Below are 7,500 nucleotides of genomic sequence, written 5' to 3' on the forward strand. Positions count from 1 at the left end.
GGGGAGGGAGATATGCAGGGGTGGGGGGTGGAGAGGGGGAGGGAGGGAGATATGCAGGGATGGGGGGATGAAGAGAGGGAGGGATGGGGGGATGGAAGAGTATGGGGTGAAGAAAGGTCCTGATGGGGGATGGAGAGAGAGTGCGAGGATGGAGGGATGGGGGATGGAGAGAGAGTGGAGTGCGAGGATGGAGGGATGGGGTACGGAGCGAGGGAAGGGTGGATGTTGAACTGATGACTCCCTGACAGACATATTCATCAGGGCCGTGGGTTTGTTTTATTAAAAACGAGAGTGTTTGTGTCTCTCAGTGGAGGACCCCCACTGATATATCAATCGCACATCTGCTATTCATTTACTACCCTTTAGACACACTCTGCAACCGACACACACAATCGTGCTGTAACACACACGCCCTCCAACAGACACACACTATCGTTCAGTAACACACTCTGCGTCTGACACACACTATCATCAAACTCTCTGTCACATGGTGTCACATGACATCATGAAATCCATTAAATAACACTCCTCACACCACCAGAAAAACACATTGACCTACATTGAATTATCATCCAATCAGATGCACTCACTGTCGCCAGCACCAAACTGAACCTCCTGACCCATACATTCTCAACACAAGACAACAACCAACAAAGACCTATAAAACCAGTGAGTAGAACCCTGGGTCTGGGAAAGGTTTTGGAAGGAAATGCCAGTTTCGGTTCAGTGTGTTGGGTCCTTGTTGAGGTTGACTTGAACACTGGATGTGACTCCTGAGGGAGGTCATGGGTCATGGGGTCAAACCTGGCAGAGTCATCCCTCACGTAACACATACAACACACACGGCTAACACACACACATGGCTCAGGGGACACACACACACACACGTATGTTGTCTGTTTGTTGTCATTCTGCATTTGCTGATTGAGTTTGATTTGGACAGCTGTCTGGATGAGACCTAACCAGGAGGATTCTGGCCATACGCACACACACATACACACACACACACAAGCACACACACGCACGCACGCACACACACACACAAACATGCACACTCATACAAAAAACACACGCACCACACTTTGACATAAAAACACACGCACACACGCAGGAAGGACATGGCTGAAACAAAAGAAATCGAGCAGTTGCATAACCTGATAAACTTTCACCAGTATCCATGCTGCTTTCTTTATGAGGTCACCATGACAGGGACTAATACATTCAGGCTGAACGTGTAACCTGAAACCCCCCTCAGTGATGAAGAAATGGAACAGACCCAGAAGGCCGGCTCTTATGAGGAAAAGGACCAGACCCACTGGCCTGGGGGCCGGTCTGTGTGCTTCCATGAATCAATCCTGACTGGTACAGAGCCCTGTATAACACCATAATGCATCACACTCACAGCGAGAGGCCGTGGAGGGGGCTGACCTGCCCTCTCTACCGCCTCCTCAACGCCTGGGGAGGGGAGAGCGCGCTGGGTAAACAAGGGATAATGTCATAACACACGATAATGCAGCTTGTCATAATGCAATAATCACGTTTTGCTTGGGAAACGTGATTAGGAAGGAGATAGGGGGAGTGCATTCGTGTGTGTGTATGTCTGTGTGTGTGTGTGAGTGATTGTGTATGTGAGTGAGTGAGTGAGTGAGTGAGTGAGTGAGTGAGTGAGTGAAAACGGGCACAGGGGCTGGCCCCATTGGCAGGATGCACTTTCTGTGCTCAGGCCCACTCAGGCGGGGTGGAGCTAACCCTAATCATGTTTCTTCCAGGAACACCCCCCTCCACAACCCCTACGCCCCTCCACCCTCCACCCATCCTCTCCCACATCCCCACACTCTGATCTCTTATCAAGAGCTGAGAGCTGAGAGCTGAGACCTGTCACACCGCATGACGATTGATGAACATTTCCATTGAGCTCGGGCTACGTTACATGAACAGTGTCCATCACCAGCCCAGTACCCAGCACCACTGGGATCAGACCTCACGCATCTGTGGAGACTCATAACGTCACCATAACGATCCCTGTGCTCCCCACCTCCAACCCCACAAAACGAAACCAGGTGTGTGTGTGGGGGGGGGGGGGGGGGGGGGGGAGAAGGAACCCTGTCACCATGAGTGTGTGTTTAAAAGAGTGTGCGTATGTTGTACACTGTGTGGTGGGTGAATGTGTGTGTGCTTGTGTGTGTGGGGGATCGGGTGTACCTGTGTGTGTGTGTGTGTGTGTGTGTGTGAGAGAGAGAGAGAGAGAGAGAGAGAGAGAGAGCGGGAGCGGGAGAGAGAGTTGACAGCTCCTACCAGGTCATGGTACCTCCTGTTTCTAACAGGAACAGAGCTCTTCTCCCTTTCACGTACACAGACAGGCCCCACATCTCCCTTCTCCTCCTCCTCTCTTCTCCTCATCTCCTCCTTTCTCCTCCCCCTCTCCTCCCTTCTCCTCCTCCTCTCCTCCTTTCTTCTCCTCCTCTCCTCCCTTCTCCTCTTCCTCTCCTCCCTTCTCCTCCTCCTCTCCTCCCTTCTCCTCCTCCTCCCTCTCCTCCCTTCTCCCTCCAGCCCCCTGAGAGAGAGGGCACATGCCTTCCCATGTGGAAAGCATCACTACCAGGGGCCCCTCGTTTTCATCCTGCCTGTGTTGTGAACAGTGTGGTTTACATTCTGTTCGACCCACACACACACGCAGTGGAACTGATTGGTTGGACAGTGGCTTCTGACATGAAGCAGGGCTGGCTCTGATCTTCCAGTTGTGTGGCCCAGGATGACCGAGACCCCAGCTACTCCAGGGGGAGATCTGGCCCAGGCAGCCCAGGCACAGTGAGTGCCTCCCGGGGCTGTGGAGCAGCTCTCTCCCCCTCAGTCACTCCGAGCTCCAGGTAAACAGGCAGGCCCGCAGGAAATCCTCTCTGTCAAACAGGGCCGAGGCGCTGACGTCAGTCCCCTGACCCCGCAGTCGCGCCGCTTTCCTCGCGCGCACACACCGACCCACTGCGCACGCACACACACACCGACGCACTGCGCGCACACACGCACAAGCGTTTAACACAAGCACATGGAGACACACTGATAAACATTCAGTCAACTCACTCAGTAGGCTCACAAACAGACTTCAGCACACACCTAATGCTTTACTGGAAAAGACAACCTGTCTGCAGCCACCCTCCCCTCCCGCCTTCCCCTTCCTCTGCCCCCCCCCCCCCCCCCCCCCCCCTTCCCTGAAGCATCAGTCTAAAGCTGCCTCAGGCAGGAACAACATCACAGTAAACCTTGTCCATTTTTAACCCTGACCCCATATCTCAGGTGAAAGACACAGGGGGTGAAAAAAGACCGTTCGACCCTAAAGTCTCTGACGTGGGACGATCACAATGAGAACTCCAGACCTGTTCGGAACTCTCTGGCGCACCGACGGAACGGCCGGAACGTCCAGAACCCTCCACATGGAACACATTCTGACCCCTCAGAGTTGGAAGTGTGATTCCGGGCATGTTGATGGAGCATCCGACGCTAACAAACAACGGGGACGGCACGATCGAGACAGATGAAGGCCGACAGGCGGATAGATGCATTCTGGGAGGCCGCCCTCGCTCTCTCAGGCGTTCCGTGAGAGGTTGCCTTTGGCAGCACGGCGGCCAGAGAGCATGTTCCTGGACACGTTGTCCATGTGTGACTCTGTACCACAGTAATGAGTAGCAGACTGTCAGGTCTGAACAAGAGAACATTTGGTAATGACGTGTTTCTGTTGTTAAGTCATTAGTTTGACTTTTTGTTCTCCGGAATGATCAAAGGCAATGAACTGCATGTGTTTATAGGTTGTGGGCGGGAGATTGCAACCGTGTGTGTGTGTGTGTGTGTGTGTGTGTGTGTGTGTGTGTGTGTGTGTGTGTGTGTAAGATTGGGTCAGGGCCTGATGTTATCAGAGCTCAGAAGTGATGGTGTTTTTACCAGATGCTGTTTTCCTGAAGGTTAGTGTTAGTGTTGTTACCATTCACTGATCCACAGCCAGGTACACATGCCAGCAGTGTGGGTGTGTGTGTGTAAGTTTGCTTGTGCTTTTGTGCATGTGTTTGTCACGATAGTTGTACGGTTTCAGCAGTAGTTTACATTTACATTTAGTCATTTAGCAGATGCTCTTATCCAGAGCGACTTACAGTAAGTACAGGGACTTTCCCCCCGAGGCAAGTAGGGTGAAGTGCCTTGCCCAAGGACACAACGTCATTTGCACAGCCAGGAATCGAACCGGCAACCTTCAGATTACTAGCCCGATTCTCTAACCGCTCAGCCACCTGACTCCCAACAGCCGCGCATGAGGGAGCATCTTCTCCTCCTGGAGTGCTGGGACACAGGGACACAGGGACACAGGGACACAGGGACACAGGTCAAATGACAAGGTACGGTCTCTCTTCAGACCTGACTTCAGATGTGTGTTTGTGGTTTCTTGGGGAGTTTTTAGAGTTAGCGTTTTCCTGTAAATCAAAACGTCGTCCACATGCACCTGAGCCAAAACGTCGTCCACACGCACCTGAGCCAAAACGTTTATGGTCAACGCTCGGCATGTAAACCCTACCGACCCTTAACCCTGCCCCACACATCCACACACTGTGCCTACACACAGACAAACAACTGAACTTCATGAGAACTACAAGCTCCACTCTATGTCCTCAACCCCCGAGAAGCACCGTAGACGTCTGTAATCCCTCCGAGGGGCTCAGCTCTGAAGAGGCTCGCTTTTCTCTCCCTCGCTTTTGATATCCTTCAACTTTCCCTCTCTCGCTCCTTCCAATTTTTCTCCCATCCCCTCCTCTACATCTGGTCTTCTCGTGTTCTTTACGTTCTGAGATGCCCTTGTGTGAGAGTTTGTCTGTCAGTGGGGTTGGCTCCTGTTGCCCCTGGGCTGTGTGTGTGTGTGTGTGTTCATGCGTGCATGTTTTTCAGCAGAGAGTAACAGAGACAGATCTGGTGCCAGTCTGACTCCTGGCACAGTCTCTGACGGTGCTGTTTTAGATTGTGTCACCGGATCATACACACACACACACACACACACACACAGTGGCCTGTATATAGAACTGACAGAGTCCGATACTCTTCCTGAGGAACAAAGTTGGAAGAGCCTTAGTGGAAATAGAATTTCCTGATGTGATCTGAGCCAAGATTCTGAGGAGCTCAAGGATCTACAGGAGAGAAGAGGGGAGAGAGGGAGGGAGGGAGGGAGGGAGGGAGGGAGGGAGGGAGGGAGGGAGGGAGGGAGGGAGGGAGGGAGGGAGGGAGGGAGGGAGGGAGGGAGGGAGGGAGGGAGGGAGGGAGGGAGGGAGGGAGGGAGGGAGGGAGGGAGGGAGGGAGGGAGGGAGGGAGGGAGGGAGGGAGGGAGGGAGGGGAGATTAATATTTTCCTATTGTTTTTCTATTGTTATTCGTTTTGCAACCCCATCCCAACCACACCTCGGTCAGGACCAGGATACTGTATGAACCTACTGCCATCTTGTTGCCGCTGGAGATCAGGTCAGACTGATTCTCTGGGTGCTCACGGAGACTGGCGTCACACTGTGTCACACGCTATCACAGACGGACTCGCGGATTGACTGAGTGAACTTCCGGTTCAGCTCTAACATCAGATATGGCTGTACGGTTTGTCGGGGATAGGGTAAGGCTTCTCCCGTGAATCGAGATGTGAAAAACCTATCATTTCAAGTGCGTGTTCCAAACACGCACACACACACACACGTGTATTCACAGCAGCCGTCTGGATTTGTAATCAGCTCTGACTGAGATATTCCCTCCAGGGGGCTGGGTTCTGGCCAGGGGTCTCCCCCGCAGTGTTCTGACCCGGATGCTGCTGCACTCGGGTTCTGAATCTCCGGTCCAGACCTCCATTGTTGTCCCGTCCATGGAGGGGAAGGGGTGTTTTCTGGAACCTTCTTATTTTGCTGGGCCGCAAACACCTTCCTCTGAGGCAGGGAACAGACAGCCTTCTACTCAACACCAGTGTGTGGACGAGGGCTTGTGTTGGTGGGACTGGAAAGCAGTCATTTGTCCCAAAAAATCCAATGAAACGTTTTAGAAGCTTCTCAATCCAGGGGGGTGGTCACTGCAAACACATTGACGACGGTTCTGAAGAGAACTGTGAGTAACGTCCAGTGGCGAAAATCTGCTATCAATTTTGGGGGGGGACAATTATATGAAATTTTCTCAAGAGCAATTCCTGAGGGGGACACCTACATTGTAATAAGTTAAATGTATATTATTAATATTATTTAAATTTCCTTATGTTTACAGTGATTTATTGGGGGGGACAAATCCTATTTTTCCCAGGATGGGGGGGCCATGTCCCCCCTGTCCCCCCTGTGATTTCCGCCTTTGAGTTCGTCCCATCATCCCCTCACCAGGACATTCCTCAGGACCCCCTGAGAGGCATTGTGGGGGCGACAGTCGTCTGGGACAGGGGACTGTTGGGGCTGGAGGGACGTGGTGGTTACAAGATCGTCTGTCAGAGGTACACACGTAAACAAGAGTCAGGTGGGAGTCAGGTGGCTGAGCGTTTAGGGAATCGGGCTCGTAATCTGAAGGTTGCCAGTTCGATTCCCGGCCGTGCCAGATGACGTTGTGTCCTTGGGCAAGGCACTTCACCCTACTTGCCTTGGGGGAATGTCCCTGTACTTACTGTAAGTCGCTCTGGATAAGAGCGTCTACTAAATGTAAATGTAAGAGCATGGAGGTGCTCATATACTGTTTACACACCTGTGCTTGTGTGGGAGACTAAACAGACCTGTCAATCACAAGAGAACCCCCGTGTCATCCACAGTGTGAACGACTATTTATAATACCACAGAGGAAGACACCCGCCCTTCAGCATCCTCTTCATGCATCCTTACACTTCCTGTTTTCAGGACTTTATAGACTATCAATAACTCATACACTCACTCTCACACACACACAGACACACACGTTCGCACAAATGCATTCTCCCCGGCTCGCCCCTAGGGGAAGAGGGTTGTTGTGAATGTTTAAACAACAAGACGCTTTTAGAAAGTTCCTCCTGAGTATGGAGACAAAGGGGGGAAGCTAAATGACGTGACACAGGGGAATAAGAGGGCCAACTGGTGGCAAGATGGACACACCCAGGGATCTCACCATCCATATGGACACACACACACACACACACACACATTAACCACATACTGGGATATGATAAACACTCACACACACTCTCAAGGTCATCCTGCGCTGGTCTGGAAATAGCCATTTCCTTCCTCTTTGTAGTTTGGTGGTTGATATAAGTAGCATCGCGAGGATGTTTAGTGTCTGTGTACTGGTCATACAGCGCTCTCCGGAATACAACAATGTTGCGTAATCGAGTTCTAATGGAGCTTCTGTCGTTGGTTCTGAGCTTGAATATGAATCTTTTCAATGAACAGATTTCTCACAGTCAAAATGTTTTTCCCGGAAAAACCTTTACTGTTGTTGATGTCGCGTTGATTTGCTGTCATCTGGCTTTTTTTCGATTCTCTACAGCCCT

Source organism: Osmerus mordax, chromosome 26 (genome assembly GCF_038355195.1).
Source record: "Osmerus mordax isolate fOsmMor3 chromosome 26, fOsmMor3.pri, whole genome shotgun sequence".
Taxonomy (NCBI): Eukaryota; Metazoa; Chordata; class Actinopteri; order Osmeriformes; family Osmeridae; genus Osmerus; species Osmerus mordax.